Source organism: Carassius gibelio, chromosome A7 (genome assembly GCF_023724105.1).
Source record: "Carassius gibelio isolate Cgi1373 ecotype wild population from Czech Republic chromosome A7, carGib1.2-hapl.c, whole genome shotgun sequence".
Classification (NCBI taxonomy): Eukaryota; Metazoa; Chordata; class Actinopteri; order Cypriniformes; family Cyprinidae; genus Carassius; species Carassius gibelio.
In genome coordinates this window covers 12,921,665-12,940,397 of record NC_068377.1, presented here as the reverse complement: position 1 = coordinate 12,940,397, position 18,733 = coordinate 12,921,665, and the positions used below count along the sequence as shown (strand labels likewise).

General features: G+C 35.9%; 1 protein-coding gene across 1 annotated transcript in view; it reads left to right on the top strand.

Annotated features, from left to right (window-relative positions):
- The first annotated feature begins 5,770 nt into the window (after positions 1 to 5,770).
- LOC128016601 (leucine-rich repeat-containing protein 4C-like) overlaps positions 5,771 to 18,733 on the top strand; it is a 35,008-nt gene continuing 22,045 nt past the window's right edge. Inside the window, exon 1 of the mRNA XM_052601241.1 lies at positions 5,771 to 6,856. The gene's annotated coding sequence lies outside the window, so the exon portion shown is untranslated. The remainder of the gene's footprint in view (positions 6,857 to 18,733) is intronic.

The following is an 18,733-nucleotide window of genomic DNA, read 5'->3' as shown; positions in this document are numbered from 1 at the left end:
TGAAAGTTTCAAAAATTACTTTCTCTGAATTGTAATGCATTACACTACTTTTGAGTTACTTTTTGAATTCCTTTCACCAAAATATCCACAGACATATGGCTAGGCATTCTAAAATACTAAAATGTAGTTTATTGCTACGCATTAGCCTATACATTTGTTGACACATGGTGATGCGGAAGGTCTACTATAGCATACAATTATAAAATCACTTTTAGAGACCAGTAGGCCTTACTGTTATGTTGTAGTGTAGGTTGTTGTTTGTAATAACTCAATAGATGGTATAGGTATGGATGGCCTTATCTATAATTTATATCAGTCGTTTAAACATTTTTAAGCGTGCCTCGTTTTTTCTTTCTAAATTGTCATGACACATGTACCATTTACATGAAATAAAGTCCTTTGAAGCACAAGAATACACACATACATAAACATAACTGGTAGTTAAAGCTGCAGTAGGGAACTTTTGACGCTCTAGTGGTTAATAAACAGAACTGCTTGCGTCTTGCGGAAGAACATTGTATCCGGAACTACTTCTCTCTGTTTATGTCTATGAAGAATCACAAAGGTACTGGGTTACTCCGCCGCGGTACCCCCGAAGCAATCTAAAATAGTCCGAATATAAACACTTATTATAGGTGCACCCTAGTGATTCAGGACAAGCTAAAAGCACGGTTTGGAAAATGGATTCATGGTGTATTCGCTTATTATGTTCATTTTTCTACATTTTGAACACAAACAAAGTTACGGACCGCAGCTCTGATTGGTTGTTTCTTAACGGGAGCGCATGACTTTCTACAAATGGCAATAGGACCACTGGGAGGAGCAAGAGGAGCTTGATTTTTTTCTCATATTCTACTGTCAGGACATAATGACAGGTTAAATAAATATGTAAAAAATATTTTTTTTACAAAAGTTCCCTACAGCACCTTTAACTGTTAGCCAAAAAACATTTTTTTTTTTTGTTTGTTTTTTTTGAGAGAGAGAGAGAGAGAGAGAGAGAGAGGCACAAACACACAAACACAAATTTAATAAATACCCCAGACCTTGTGAAATCATTGAAGGGTCTGGTAACAAATACAATATCAGTTGTTTGTTTAAAATAAAAGCTGCAAGTATTCTTATTCTAATTATTATTCTGAATACTGGAAGAATTAGGAGGATTAGCAAAGGGATTTGTTTATTAATGTTAACTTTAATATAAATAAAATTTTGCGAATAAGTGAAACATTTTCATTTTCACTTTGATTTTATCCACCATTTAATTGCCGTTTTTAGGTCTTACTCCTGGGGTCAATTTTTCAGCATCCCTCTTAACTTCAAGCTGTATTCCGTATCAGTTGTTATGTCCAGTGGCGTAATCAATTTTGTGTTATCTGTATTGTGGTATGGTTCTTTTGTTGTTTCCTATTGTGGTATGGTTCTTTTGTTGTTTATTGTTGACTAACTCTCTGTTGTTTGATTGTTACCCTATTGGAAGCTGTAGGGAGGTGGGTGCCTTTCCTTTTGTCCTGTACAGGTTTTTCTCCTGGTTTGAGGATTAGATAGGAAATGGGTGTATAATTTTGTTGTTGATTTTCCTTTCATTTGACAGGTTTAGTAATAATCTAACCCCCAGAATAGAAATACTTTTGTTTGTTATTTTGGCAGTTTTATCTTCCCTCTTAATTTTATATATTTTTGTTTGATAATTATGTATACTCCCAGCACTCCCTGAGCTGTTAATAAAACCTTTTTACAGGGATCATGTTGTTGTTTTTGCTACAGTATGTATATGTGGCAGGGGCTCGGGTAAATGCTCTCTGTAAATCCTTAATATTGTTACGTTACCTTTAAACCCCTAGACCCATAAGATGTAACACAGTCTATTTCACATTATTATTGCTATACTTAAAGACAATGCAACTTAGATCCACACTTTTCACTAAACAACTAGAGAGTCACGGCGAGACTACTGGAACATGTTGAGTCATCAGCCATGCCTCAAATGCTAAAAAGAAATGTAACGTAAAACAATAGGGGATGGGGATATCTTTCCTAACCATTATGAATGGTTAGAATATTTAAGATGGGGATTTCATATCTATAAGAATGATGGTAACTCACTAGTGATGACTCAAATGTTACTAGATCCTTCTAAAGGAATTACTAGTTATTTGCAAAACTATTCTAAAGTAAAGAACCTGGTATTGACTTAAGTGTTACCAAATCCATTAGCAGGAACTGAAAAAAACTCAAAAGCTTAGTGACTTAAGTCATTACAAGTGCTTTTCATGCATTTTGCATTATTTGCATGGATTATGAAATGGTATGTATAGTTTATTCGTAGTTCTCAGAGAAAACTACGTCTGCAGTTACTGATAAGCTTACAGCGAATTAACACATAAACTGCTATTTCTTACTAGTTCGTTAATTGGAGTTTGTTATAATTAATGGTAGCTACTTGAATGTAAATATTGTTCTACTCATTTGTTCCTGTGCAATTATTCATAAATGTTGGAACAGCTCTGAAGTGTTAATTATACTAAAAAAAGGAAATCATAACTGAATACTAACATGTTTTCTCAAAAATAATTTGTGAAAATCCAATTATTATTTTTTTTATTATTATTTTTTACATAATTGTTATTTCAGGTATGTTGCCTATTGTAACATAACACTTCAAATATATTTCACAAAGATAGAGTTAAGTCACAATGAAAGATTAGAGAATGATGTCATCTACACAGGCAGGAGAATGAGCACACTTCAAAATGTAATTTTAAATATCTTTGTTTTCATATGTGATTTTGATCTGTGTCTTTGACCTTGTTCTAAGCCGACTTGCTGCGCCTCAGTTTACAGTGTGCATCTTTGTTTTGTTGCATCATGGAAAAAAAGGAATGGAGTCATAAGGGCATTATTTGCATGAAAAAAGTGACCATTCACCACTGGTTTTATGTATTCTAGAATACAAAATGTACTTGAATATATAACAACAACGCAAGGTTCTTCACCCATGTTCAAACTCACGGTATCAGCTTTTTTAAATCTATGTATATCGGATTGATGATATCTGTGTTTTAAAAGTTTGATGGTATTACGCTTTTTCTATTTACATTAATTGCCACGACAGCCCCCCTCCCCAAGTTAGCTATGGTTGAGTGCCTTACTCTTAGTCCTAATGGTGATAAGGAGAGTGCTATCAGTAACTCTCCTTTCATTAGATCACAAAATAGTTGAATGGGGTGAACAGTATATTGCACTGATTAAACTGAAGTCTGATCTAATGGACCGTGTCATTACAAAAGACTGCACTTACAATTTAACATAAGGTGTTCAATGCAAAAAATACCGTTTTTTGGTAGAGTTGAGGAGCACTAAAAATAAGCTTCCTATTGTCAGTCTGTCAAGTTTATGATACCACATCCCTCTAAAAATAAATGTATCGAAACAATATGAATACTATTGTAATATGCTAATCATAGAATTTTGAACAAATTAGATGCTGCATTTTTTATTTTATTTTTAACTGGACTGGTTTACAGCAGATATGTTTGGGGTTTTTGCTGGTAATTTGGTCTAAATGATTGATCGGTTGATCTAACAGGAATGACATTGACTTGGTATGATAGACTTTATCAGACCTGGTTAATGTCAGCTCTGATTGTCCAATTGATCGATCATCAAGACAAGCGAATTATCATAAATGAGCGATGTGCTCAAAGTCACACCGGTTGCCATCATAAACCATATTTCCTGAAGGGGTGACACAAATGAGCTTTAGCACTGCTATACAATTAAGCTATTAAAGCATATTAGGAAATATCCAGGCACTAACTTGTATGACATACTATCTCATAATAGCATGATGATTAATGAGTTCCACTTTGTATTATTTATAGAAGATCATGAGTCAGTGCATTCACATTTGCTATTGGATTTTCCATGTGATCAGAAGTTGAACTTTGATCATATACATTAGTAATTTAAGAAAAAAAAAAAAAAGAAAAAAAACTTTAGGATGCAGCATAATCAAATACATCCCCTTTCTTTGTTACTTTCAATCGCTTCGTCATTTCATAATATCTCATATTTTATCACAGCTTAATTATTTATTTTGTATTCTATATTATTTTAGCTGGTTGTGAAAGAAACATTTTTGTTCATGTGCGCATTTCAGAAATAAATCATTGTGATTATCAGTCAATATGGATCTACTTTGCACGATCTTTGCAAATATTTAGTCCCAACCACTACTGGTCAGAAAAGAGCTTAGTTTTGTTTGTTTCCTTGTTGTTTCCCAGCACTTTACAGAGAATTATTTAAAGAATTAAAACATAAAAAAAAAAAAAGGGAAAAGGAAATAAAACTATATATACTAAATCAGCAAATAAAAAAGACTATCTGATTAATAGATTAAGTAATATATGAATTGCTCTTAATTAAATATGTAATCATGTATTAGTTCCTTAATAGCATATTAACATTAACTTATTGTGTTAATTACCACAATGAGTCAAAGCTATGCATTTCAGCTTCCTGTTGTCTGGTATAATTAATCATTAGCTAATGATTTGCAAAGATGTCATTATGTTATGACTTTACTTGTAGAGGCACATGCCATTAATTCACTGTTAAGTAATTTGGTCAACATTTTGGTTTTGACATCCACACTATTTCAATTTCCAGCCATCTATAACCAGAAATCCACTGTACAAGATAAACTGGTATCCAGTGCCTTGTTTATGGCAAAGGGAATATATCTGGTTGAAGCTTGAGTTCTGGAATTCAAAGGCAGTACACTGAGAAGATGCGGCCAGGCACTGGTATTTCCTAACACCTTGTCTACATCGGACACAATCAAAGACAATAAAACACATTATAATCAGTGATATTGTCTACACTGAATTTTGGCACAACTCTTCGGCTCAATAAATCCCTGACAGCAAACTGATGCTCGTTTCTATTTCTGATTCTCTCCAAGTGCTTGCATTATTTCCAATATGAAGGACGAATGGATTTGGAATAATGGATTTGGTCTATCATGTCCAGTAGTTCAGATTCTGTTTCCCTAATATTCGCATGCAGCTCAACTTACCCATCATTAAAAGATATTTTCTGACATTTCATTCAGTGTGCAATTGTCCAAACAGTCCCACAGACCTTTAAACTTTGGTGGGTATAGCAAAACCCATAACCATAATGATATATTGCTTAATAAGAGTTAATTGTCCCTCAACAAGAAAAGTCATAAAATAATGATATGTTGGCAAATCATTAACTATTGATTAATTAAAGCAGACAACTGGACATTGAAATGCAATTTCGGTATAATTAACACATTAATTTACATAATTAGTTATGTTAGTAAGGAACTTATGCATGATGACACTTTTAATTAATAGCAATTCACATAATACTTTAATAATCAGATCTTTATCTTTATAATTATTTATTATTTGCTTATGCAGTCATCATTAATGAATGATTTAGTTCTTAAATCGTGCATTAACTCATTATCATCACTCATTATCTGTGCATTAGTTAGGAATGAATAAATGCTTATGCATCAGTATTGTAAAGTGTTACCGTTTTCATTAAGGCACTGTGTAAAATGAACTATAATGCTATTTAAAATGTAGAGATGTAGTGTTATCCTGCTGATGGTTTTTGGCATAGAACAGAAATATCGAGAGGGCAACGCATGCCAGTAGGCGGCAATCCCACATCAATTTGTGCCAAAAAGGAGAAACATTAAGTAGAAATACACACATATTAATAAAGCCCAGTTTAATCAAAGATTTCACGCTGCTCTTTTTGGCTTTTAAACGAAATGAGTTACTACAGACTGCGCGCGCACACACAATGATGCGCATCATTCAGTAACAGATGCATTTCAAACGAGCAGTGATAGGTTTAATATATCATCAGTCAATCGCTGTAGCCACATTTTCACAGACGGTGCCTTTTTCCGTGTGCTTGCACTCTATATTTACATTTTCTGACGAAACATAGAGCTGGCCGGGGCAACAGCGATTTGTAAGCAATACGAAAGGAGCAGAAAACTGCAGCGCCAAACAAACGTCGCTTTTAATATGCCCAGACGAGCTGAGCTTCACGAAGGGAAGGAATGAAGTTTAGTACGCTGATATAAACTACAGAATTAACAAGAAGATCCCTTAGCAACAGGAATTAAAACGTTATTGCTGGATGCGGCTGAGACTCAAGTATTCAGTCGAGCCGATGGTTCAACTTTGAGGAGGCTCTGCAGTGGACATCGCTCGCGGGAAACGATGAAGGCGAGAGGAAGCAGTGCAGACTCGAGGAGGCTGTGAGGTGATGCTGTGACACATTCAACAGCATTCAGCGGAGTCAGCACGTTGTGTGACATCTATGGACTGCGGTGGTGGATGTGAGCGATCTGAGGAGCATGGGGCCAGTATTCGTTGAAGAACGGCGGTGCATGGCAATGGTTTTAAAGAGCACACCTCGATCAGAGAAACCTACCAAGTACTAACTCTGGATTTAACCAAAAGAGAGGCTGTTGAAAACCCATGTGGTTTAGACATTTCCTTCCCGGATGTGGATACTAGGCTTGTTTTATGTGTCCAGCACAACATATCACCGGTGGTAGATTGACCCCCTATTTCGTTACAGATTTTTTAGAAGATTTGTTCTCTTTCAGCACCCCTCCCCCCTTTTTTTGCACCTGCTTTGCGTTGTCAAAGCTTACCGAGCGCTTTAGAGCGCGCTGCTCTTACTTGCATCTCCGAACATCGTGCATGGATTCTACATGAACTGGAGGTTTTGTGAGGGCTGCAGTGATGCTCCCATTTACTGTTATCGCCTCACAGCTCGCACTTCCTGACAGAAATGGGTAAGGAACCATAGCATAATCTAACCAGTCTGTGCAGATCTATTTTAAAGCTAACATGTATTCTTATTAAGTTGACGTTGAATGGATGCATCTTTTGATTTCTATCTATCTATCTATCTATCTATCTATCTATCTATCTATCTATCTATCTATCTATCTATCTATCTATCTATCTATCTATCTATGCTGCAGGGGGTTATGATTTGCATTATTTCTCTGACTGTGATGTGGTATATTTGGGAATATTTTTTTAGCTCTCTCTGTTGCTCTACTTACCATTACTTTTGCTAGAATATGGCGTTGGGTCATTCATATTCTGTTCACATGTGCATTGCTATGCTCTAAAGAGACAAGGGGAAAGAGGCAGTGTGTCCATGATGGTCGACACAACTGTTTCTCGTTGCTTCTAATAGACCCCAGTGACTTTTTTTAGGCTTGCTGTATAGGCTACCGAATAAGCATATTTTATTAGTTAACAAACTGCATCATAACCATTTTATAATTAATTTCTCAGTGGGGGGAAAAAATCAGGAAGCCTGGCAGCTCACACTGGTTCTAATCTGCATTTAACATTCAACCCTCACAAGGCTTCAGAACTTCACTAAGGAAGAGAGGCGCTGTAATGGACACCATAAACAAGTTTTATTCATTGGAAAAGCTTCTGTGCCATGTATTGTTTTTTTTTTTTTAAAGAGCTTACGTAATTTATGATGGATGATTCATGGGATCGTGGGTTGTTGCTTTAACAGTGGTGTTGAGGTTTGAGGAGCTGTCTCTTTTGGGAAGGTGCTGAAAACTATTACTGTTTATGGTAGGAAAGAACATGATGAGAATGTAAAAAAAAAATGGGTTGCAATAATTATCATTTTATTGTGTTATGTACTTATCTATGCAAGCAAGAGTTTTTGTTAATTGTGTTGTATAAAAAGTTAAATCAAATAAGACTTAAAAGCGTCAATTCATGCTTTTCATTTTTATGGATGTCCTTGATGCATACTTTCCTTCAAACATTCTTAAGCTCCTAAGATGAAAGAGTTACAGGGCAGCAACAATATTTGACAAGTTAATTCTTGCAGATATAATAAAGATTCTCTCTGTGTTAGATTAATATAATAAATGGGCTTTAACTTTCCCTTTCACTGCAAATAATCCATGACAGATGTTCTGAGCATTTTCAGTCCACTGTGGGCTATAATCATCTTAGCCAGCTTAAATAAAAGCATCAAATAGCTCAATTACAGTATTTTAGGGAAAATGAATTCTCTCAAATTAAATGTGTGATTCAAATTACATATCCATTGGGGTCACAATTAAAAAAGAAAAGAAAATAATAATAAAAATTATATTTGCATTTTACAAGAATCAGTTGCTACTGTTTCCAGTAAAGTATCTCCTGACAATCACAGCTTTCTGTTGAGGAAACATTCTTTCTCTCTTTTCTAAGATTGTGACCTGAAATGAATTCTTAGGCTGGACATTCCTTATCCCTAATCTCTTTTTTAATTGATAATATGTCACAAGCAGTTTAAAGAAACAAGGTCCAATGTGTAATGCAGACACTGGCGTGCTGTCATGAAGATGAGTGTTAATGTATTGAATGTGTCTGCTGAGCCAAATAAATGCCAGATATCATTCAGTTCCCCTAAGGCAAGGAGGAGCCTGTAAACGAGAGCATTTAGCCAATTTCACACACATTAACCTCTGTTATCTCTGCCATTTAGAGAAAAATGAAGCAGTTGAAATGCCTCTGCCCACCCTGATGCTTCATAAAGACCATCTCTAATGTGGGTCAGGCTGTGCAAAATGAAAAAAGAAAAAGTTTAATGACATTGACTGAAGAGATTGTATAGACTAGCTTCTTCTAAAGATGCACTATAAAAACTATAAGGATTGTGCTGTGGCAAATTTGTAAATGTCTTTTTTTTCTCTCAGTACTGGAGTGTTAATGCAGTGATGGCCGAATGAATGACCACATCGCTGGTGTACTGTTCTCGGGTCAGAGAAAGTGCTGTTAGACAAGATATAATCCAGCCAGCAGTGAGCCGCGCTTCTGCCAAACACACAACTACACTGGCTTTCTCTTTAAAACTGGTGTTTTATTAATCATGCAGTGTCCCTATTACTCTGTCCCAGCAGAATTTAAAGTAACAATAGTACTATGATGAATAGTACTATGAATTTTAAGTGGGATAAATGTCTGGCTTCGGCTTTAGCTTAAATGTTTGACCTTTGGACCATTACTGTAGAATCGATAGCACTTGTTACAGTAGATGCATTCACGTTTATGTCTGCCACGGTGAAATGGCAACAATAAACATTAAATTCCATTTGTGGTTATTGATCAGATTTATATTTTGTGTTTGAAGACAATATCATCTACACTACAAATACCATATTAGCAATATTTTTTTGTTGTTGTTGTTTAAGTTGTGAAATTTACTAGCTATTTAACTTCAATTAAAATCCTGCACTATAGATTTTTTTCAGTAGTCAATCAGCTTAATGAAAAAAAGGATTAAATAATCATTTTGCTAAAAAATACTGGAAGCAAGACACACATACAAGGAACCTATATCTGATCTAGTACCCAGGATGAAGAAACCCTCTGGTTTTTATGTGTTTGATTCAGGCTTTATGTTCATGTTTAATAAGGTCTCCAGTGGCAAATTCTTGCGGATGATAATTCTGGAATCACCAAAGGCTGTTGCTGGGTCATGTGGCCTTCTGTGAATGCCTGTTCACATTACTCTAATGTGAATTTGTACTGGAGCGGAGATATCTTGGTTTATTACCTGCAGTATGTTGGTTGTCGCAGTAGATCTCCTTTAACAATTTAGACTGCACTGAGGTGAATGTGCCTACTTGTACAATGAGGAACTACTCATTTCATACTTGCCTGCCGAGTAATATTGGGGTGATGGGTACAGATCCCATTTGTAGCCATAGCAAAATTCATCAAGCATATATGTAATGTAATGAGCAACCCTGCATAGTGACACAAGCTAACAATTAGATCCATCCAAAATGACTTATTTTATAGAGTCATGAAGCTGTGAGAACTGATATATGAGTGCACATTTGATGTTTTTTGACAAAACACATTTTAGATCCTTCATCTTCTTTTTTATTATGTGCAATGAATTAGTTGTTGATGTAGACATCAGTCTGTGGTTTGTAATTAGTCTGCCTGTGGTCATTGCAAGGAGCAGATCTCCTAATGTGAATTACGTAAGAAAAAAGATGTAGGTCTTGGGGAACAGGATGCAGCCCAAATGGCAGATAAATGATGGAGCGAACATGCTGCACTGGTTTTAGTTCTGCAGCAGATGTCTAATGCCATACGCGGATGCAAAAACCCTTTCTGACAGAGTGGCGCACTGGGGAGGAGCCAGGCACAGATGCATAGGAACAGAGGGGTTAAAGATTGTGCGTTTTGAATCTATGGAGCTATTTTTTTGAGCAGCTTATTAAGCAAACCTCTCATTTCAGTGAAAATGAAAATTGACTCCCATGCTCTCAGCCCTTGGTAACTGTAATAAATGTCTGTGCACTAAGGCTTTGCGGTTCAGTCAGAGATTGTGCTGTCACACAATAGTGACAGCCTCTGTGTTGATTGTTAATTCAGAAATCCTTTGTCAACACTATATCCTACAGACGAGCCAAATGGCATAAATTGTACTGTTCGGTGAGATTAGTCAGTGGAGACTGAGAGGGAGGTGTTCTCAGCTCAGCTCAGCTAAGCTTATAAATATCACTTTGCCTTGATTGCACTGTATGTTTGTCATCACCGCCGTGGAAGGCACAGTACAAATCTGGGTTGCTCATTATATTGGAACCCCTTTTCAAAACAGCCACCGTCCCCTCCCCTAGAGGATATCTTCTCCCACTCTCAGCATATTTCAGATATGAAGGCAGTTGGTTTTTTCAAGCCTCTCAGATCAGTTGGCCTGGATTCACAAACAGAAGTGTGTCAAAGAGATCTGTGTCTTTGAGGCTGATAAATCACAGACTTCCTAGAATACATACTGTTGTGACAGTGGATCGAGGCTTGTTCCACAATAAAGACATTTGCCAAACAACAGAATCTCCTAATATGATGGCAGAGGTGGATATAGATCGAAACAGCTTGGCATCTCGGCAGACACATACTGCTATCCATGAGACAGCGTCTAAACAGAGTGGTTGAGTAGTGAATGTTGTAAGATGTAAGTACATTCACTCTGTCTTCATGCTTTTGGTTTAGGTAATCAAATTGCCATTTAATCAAAAAGCATCTATTATCAGTTTGTCTGTCTGTCATTCTATGATACTATTGTCCTATCATTTTATTTGTTCCTTAAGGCCTATAAAACTAATATTTTTAAGGCTTTTAAAACTTGTTTCAAATGTTTTTTTTACAAACTTTTCTAATAATAATAAAAAAAATGTAGTCATAAATTGTTTGACATTCCTTTGAAACTTTAAATCTATTTACTCTTTTAAATTCATTGAAATTTAATAGGCTCAGATCACTGAACAATGAGCAAGTTTTGGCACATATGTGCAAAAGAGCAGAGTATAAATTAGCAATTTGCACAATAACTAGATAAACTGTAAAAAAAAATCTGTAAAATATACAGTAAGAAAAAGGGCAGCTATGGTTGCCAGAATTATACCGTAATAAATACAGTAACACTGTTTTAGGTTTAACAGATCTACCTTAAATTTACAGTTTAATACCATAATTTAACTGATGTAATGTTAATATACCAAATTATTGAAGTACTGAAATCTGTTTTGTACCTTTGTAATACACAGGTAATCATCAAAAGCAGGTGGTGATGAGAAAGTCACGTGATGAAACAAAGCCCATCACAAGTAGCTTTTTTTTAAATAACAAGATACATGGAAGGTGCACAAACCATTCTCACAAGCACTAAACACCATCATGGTGAGACTCATTAAACTGAAATATGCAATAAACATTAATTGAACAACATTATATGTAACATAGAACCATAATAAACATAACAGATAAGAAACAAATAAGAAGAAACATAGTTATTTCAAGGAAAAAACATTCAATTAAAAACAAAATCGAAATGCAAAACAGTGCAATGCTTTTACAAGATTCCTTTTACAGGAAATTACCATTAACCATTTAACAGGTTTGTACTCTGGCATTTTCACAGTTTTTTACTGTTAAAATCATATTAATTTTTTACAGTAAAGCTTTATCAAAATTGATGAGTTGATTCTCAGACGTAATCGTCACAACTTTGAAATATTATTTAATTGTCTAAGTCATCACATGCAGAATGATTCAGTCCTTTATCTAAATTTGTCAGTCATACATGCGTATTCCATAAATATCTAGGACACTGAACACAGTATGTTCTGTTTACATGTAAAACGTTTCTGCAAACAATAAATGTGCTAACAAACAAATGAGCATATTATATTTCAGAATACTACATTATTGACTTCACCCTCTAAACTTTTACCTTCTGTTGAAATCTCAGTATGATACACAATAGCGTCCAGCTAGACAAAATGGACAGTCAGTGTAAATCTAGTCACATTTTAAAGGCAGATCTGTTTCATAGTTGTTCTTAAAAATATTCTTAAAATGGTTAGAAAATTCTTGCATCAAAATTGATTCTATCCTAAGCCACTTCATTTGGTTTCTGTTGGAGATGTTACCACACTATCCTAATATTCCAGTTGTTTTATGAAATTGGAAAATAAAATGAACTGAGGTAATGTGCCTGCCTCTCAGAAAGCCACTCAGGGTTTTGAAACACATTGGATTTATGTGTGCCTGCATGCTCGCAGCTGAGTGCTTTAATTGGCCAGGCTTCATGCCGAGTCAATACTAATGACGGAGGAGACTATATGGCCACAGTCAGATTATAGCTTGGAGGCCCTCAGCTGCTCCTATTGTCATCTCAAGCAGGGAAAGTAATGGTTAGCACTGTTTGCCTCCCCTGTTCTCTTATGCATTGTCTGTGTTGTGCAGTCATTAAGGTTAATGACTAGGTGGAAATATTTGTTTTGAACAATGAAAAACATAGCTCACAGGAACATGTAAGTGTGCTGAATGAGATCTGGGCCAGTGTGCTGCTTTCACACCATGGTTCTCCACCAGAAGTAAGATGCTGGGCTGCTGTAGCATGTTCACGTTCTCTGCCGCTCGAATGCACATGCAGCAGAAGCTCACATTGTATTTCATGTTTTTTGTATGTGACAGCACCTTGTCGGTGTGATAGATACCTCGGCAGAGGCGGCACTTCAGCCACATCTCATTGCCGCAAATGGATGCCGAGTGTCCAGCTGGATAATCCCTCTGCTGACAGGAGTGCTAACAAATGAGGGCGTTCCATACGTTGCTAAATTAATCAAGCAGATTGCCATCACCAACCACCCATCTCATTTGAAGTCTTAAACACAGGCCTCGCCTCATCCACCACGAGTTAATATAAGAAGCGTCAGCCACTGTATGTCCTACTTTTCAGAGAGCGACGGTGGTAGGTGTGATAATGACCATGACTAGTGTCTCGCTAACATGGCCTTCATCACTATTGAGCATGGTGGTTGATGAGTAAAACAGTCTCCTTTGTATTAATCGACCATGGGGGACCACTTAAGTGAGTGAAAATGACCGCTTTCACCCACTAAGGCATGTCAGTGCATTAGAGAAGCAAAGGATCTTTGAGTGGATTGGCTGTATAATGCAATCTGTAGCGCCTTTATTTGTGCCCAAAAAGGAGGGACAGGCCACTGTCTTTTTCCTCACTTTTCTTGGCTGCTCTATTTTTTTGCCTTTCAATATAGGCAAGTTTAATTTGAGCTGATGCACAAAGCAAAACACCATGGCAACGCTGAACCTGCCACATCTGTAGTATCTGTACAGTGACCCACATCACCATCAGATGATACTTTTGAACGCCTGGTGTACATTCAGACAATCTACGTATGAATCTAATTCCAGAAATGTTTTTTTTTTAGTTCAGTGTAGAAATATCTACTACAGCAATTTCTGTTTTTACATATGGTAACTTAGCTAATGAATAATGAATGTGGCTCTGCACTGTATGTGCTCTGCCTTTTAATGCACCATCACGCTTTTCCTCAGTCTCCTTAGACTCTTGAGTTCAGTTTAAGAGGCAGATATATTGGATATATCTTTAAATCAGCGTGCCAAAAAAAATAAAAAATAAAATAAAAAAATAAAAAGTGGATTTAGGAGAAATTGAAAGGAAAGTGAAGCAAACTAATGACTCTTTCTGACTGTGGGCAGAGTAACATAGACTCATTAGTAAATCTCACTCTAGCAACTTTTATGTTGCTCCACCAAAACTCTTGAATTTGAATTATGCTACTAGTTAAAAATGTAGTGGTTGGTATGATTTTTTTATGTTTTTGTATATTAGTCTCCTGTGCTCCCCAAGGCTGCATTTATGTAATCAAATATACAGTATGAAACAGTAATATTGTGAAATATTATCATAATTTAAAACAACTTTCTTCTATTTCAATATATTTTAAAATTGAATTAATTTCTGTAATGGCAAGAATTTTAAGCAGCCATTACTCCAGTCTTCAATGTCACACGATACTTCATAAATCATTGTAATATGCAGACTTGCTGCTCAGGAAACATGTCTTATTATTATCAATGTTGAAAAAAGACAGTTCAAAAGAACAGCATTTTTAAACTGTGTTTCAGCAATGTTCTTTCCCAAATTAAATCAAATAAAATTTGGAAATGTAAGTGTAGATTTAATTTGTTTGGCAGGATTCCATTACTCAAACTGTTAAAAAAGTAAAAACATTCTGTAATTGTTTACAAATTACTGTAATCATACGTTTTACTTTTTGTTTTGAGTGTGACAAAAAGGAGTATCATAAAGTAGGCTATTCTATTTGTGTATGATTTTCTTTCTTCAGCTGAACACAGAAGATATTTTGAAAGTCAGCAGTGTCCAAAACAACAGTGGACCCCATTCACATTCATTGTATTAGTTAAGTAAAAAAATCTTCATAATATCTACATTTTTTGTTCCACAGGAGAAAAAATAAATAATAAATTCTACAGTTCATGATAAATGATAACATTTTCATTTTTGGGTGGACTATCTTTAAGCTGATATTCACTGGAAATCTTTCCCTCTTCCACAACACTCAAATCCCACACTTATTTAAATATTCAAAAGTTTCTGCCTCAAGAACCATTACAGCTCATTTGTATAAATGTTGCTAGAGTGATGTTTCCCTTATGAAATGCCCTAGACAGAAGTAGTGAACATGCTGAAGCTAAGTCCTCACGACAGTTAAGGTTTGTGACTCTCAAGGTCTGTAAGTCTTTATGTGTCCACATAGATGGTATAGAGGATGGGAATGGGCACACATAGAAATTTAGCAGCTAAAATATAGGGATGGATAGTCCTGACTAGTAGTTTAAAAAAAGCCAATTGTTTATACTGTATATGCAAAAGTCTTAGGCCATTAGTAAAAAAAAATTGGTTTTATGCCCCTTCGGTATTTCTATATTTTGGTGTAGTGTGTCAAGTAGGAAATATCAGTTTACATTTCCAAACTTTTCTTTTGCCATTAATTGGAATAATGCAGTTATATTTTTGTATACACAAATAGTCTGACAACAGCCAGCTCCACACAGAGCTGATTTCACCATCATCCAGTCCATCTGGTATTACATGAAGAAACAGAAACAACTGAGACAAACCCAATTCAGAAGAACTGTCACCATCTCCAAGACACCTACCTTAAAAGCTATAATACTGTGAAAAGATTTAGGCACTTGTTTAAAAATGCTGTAAAGTTTGGATGCTTTCACAAATAATGTCATGAATAGATATTATCAATTTACAATTATTTACTAAATAAAATCAACACTCTGTGTGACCAACCTTTGCATTTAAATCAGCTATAGGTGCATTTGTGCATAGTTTTTCAGGTAGCTTTGCAGGTAGGATTCTTGAAGTGTCTTGGAGACGTTAATAGTTCTTCTGGATTTAGTTTGTCTCAGTTTTTTTCTGTTTCTCTTCATCTAATACCAGACGGACTGTATAGTGAGATCAGATCTCTGTGTGGAGCACTGGCTGTTGTCAGACTCCTTGTGCAAACAAATCTCACTGTATTGTTCCAATTAATGGCAAAATAAATGTTTCTGAATATAAACCAGGGCTCCAGACTGCGACTATATTGGTGACTCAAAATAGGCTATCTAGTCTATTCTATTTTTCTATCTAGTCTATTTGCAAGTGAAGTTTTATGATTTAGAAACTTGCATATAATTAGTTTTTTTCTGATTGTTATGCAATCACACCATTTGTTATGTTGATGTAATAAATGGATTAAATGCGCAAGTTTTTAGTGGAAAATCAGTCCTCATCTCTGCCGAGGGGCAGAAGTTGTGCAGCATGAGAGAGCAGAGACGTGCGAAGTGCGTGCAGAAAAGCAGTGTCTATTTCGTGCACGACTTAAACAAACTACAACAAGTAAAGCTGTCAGCTTTGTAGACATTATATAGCCATAAAATTAAAAAATCATTTATAATCGACAGCCTACTACAGCTTTTTATCAAGATCTTTCTACAGCCATGCTGTATTCTGTTAATGCGTGAACTTCATATTTTTTATCGCATAGTTTTGCACACTTTCTGTCCAGTTATCGCAATAAGCTTTGAGCGTTGTTACATTTTTGTAAAATTCTCCCAAATTATTAATGAAATTCAAACAATAAATGTAGTTTTTGCGTTCTTTAATGTGTCATGAGCACTCGCTTCAGAGCTTCAGTTCAAGCGGCACGTGAAGCCATCATATCTTTCTCTATTATTGTCGGCCCTAACTTATAAGCGATATAAGCGGCTACATAGGGTCCCCTTGGCCATCAGGGGCCCCATGTAAGGAGTTCAGACAGCAATCACGGGAGTACTAAGGCGAGATGATGGTGGAGATGGCAACAGCAGAGCTGAGCTGGAGCGTTCTCTGGAGGTGTACTTCCATAGGAATTAATAGAAAAAGTTCATGGACAAGCACTGTAAGTGTCTGACAAATCTTGTAAAATGCACCTCCGGCCCCGATCACGAAATCGAAAGCGAATCTAAAAAGGATGTGTGTGCGCATTCGAACGCAATTTCAATACCAGCAGTTTTAAGAGTGGCTGCGGCTCCTTGATGCATGCAAATTAGGCTACATAGAATATCTAGGCTGTAATTAGTATGCACACTATAATAGGATGTGTACTTATAACCAACTCCTAGCAAAGTATCATATGCTTGAAGAAAATTATGGTTTCTGTTTGTGCTTTGATTTGAATATTGAGAGAGTAGCCTACTTCGACTATGGTTGAAACTGAAGAAAAAACTGTTCTTTATTTCTTTGATCAATTTGTGGAAAAAAGTTCAGATAGGAGGTCAACAATCTAACACTCATAGCCTGCAAGTACTTTTCTATAGGTCTAAGTAATTATACATAAGAGAAATCAGTCAGTTGAGTCTGTTGCAAAATATTTTACAGTGCTTGAGTATTGTCTGTTATTGCATATAATAATTCATACTCAGAAAGCTGAACTGTGATGGCATTTATTGCAAGATTAGTTAAAACATTTCAAATGCACCTGCAGACTATTTTTTGCAGGCATGTTTTTCATCATTGAAGATTTCTTTAAATAGTGTAAAAAATCTTAAAGTAAAAGTCTAGTTTCATTCTTGTGAACCCTATCTCGTCTCAGATTTTTGCCCTCACTTTGATGTGGCTTAAAAAAAATTTGTATATATTTGATCATTTTTGCATTATAATCTTAAATAAATGTATAATTATATAAATTTAAAAAAATAATTATTATTCTATTATTATTATGTTCTCTGTTGTTATTTTCATAACCAGGTGTTTTAGCTTTAAGCATTAATCTCACTGAATTGTGATACATTTGTCTTAAGTAATCATTAAACTCTTTTTTTGTTTTGTTTAAATTTTAAACTCTTTCGTTTTTAAAAGTTTGTTTAAATGGGTTGTTGACATGACATGGCTTTTTTTACTGTCACACAAGATAAAAATAAAAATTATGATTAAAATTGAATTTGTCATCATTTAAAATGTATTTGTTTTACATGGACCCATAGTTATAAAACTTTGATAAAATAATAAAAAGCTTTGTTATTTTTTTTTTTGCCTACATTTTTTAGCTAAATCTCCAAATTGTCATATAGTGTGACTGTCTCAAGGATGTTCAAAAAATTACAACTTTTATAAACGAAAATGAAAAGCCTACAATTGTTAATAAATACCTCAGGCACAATTTTACCATCACATGTATGTTCCCATTGAGTTCCTGTTTGATCTTTCCTGTTACTGGCCTCATTGTGTAAATTGGTTATTTGAGTCCAGGTGTTCCCCGGTTAGTTAGTATTGTTCCCAGTGTGTCACATTAGTTTGAGCATTTAAACCCTGTGTTTCCCAGTGTTTTCTGTCGGCTGTTAAATGTCTTCTGAGTTCCTATGTTTGCCCCATTGTTGATTAAATTCCTTAGTGTTGCATGCCCTCGTCTGCTGCCTCGAGGGGGAAACCCTTGTGATGGTGTTTTCCGGATCGGGATAACTTACCATCGCCCCGCAGAGCTCCCAGACACCACCAACCTCGGCTGGAAGGAGGCAGTCATCTGGTGTCTGGAGACCCATCTGCCGGCCGTTCCCAAGTTGAGCCTTCTGGCCATTCCCGAGTCAAGTCAGCCAGCTGTTCCAGAGTCAAGCCCATCAGCCTTCATAAACCTTGTTGTACCTCCAGAGAGCCTGATCCCCAGTTAAGCCCAGCACCCGTTCCAGCCCCAGAGATCACTCCAGCGCCCAGCCCTATCCCCCAAGCTCACCCCAGCTCC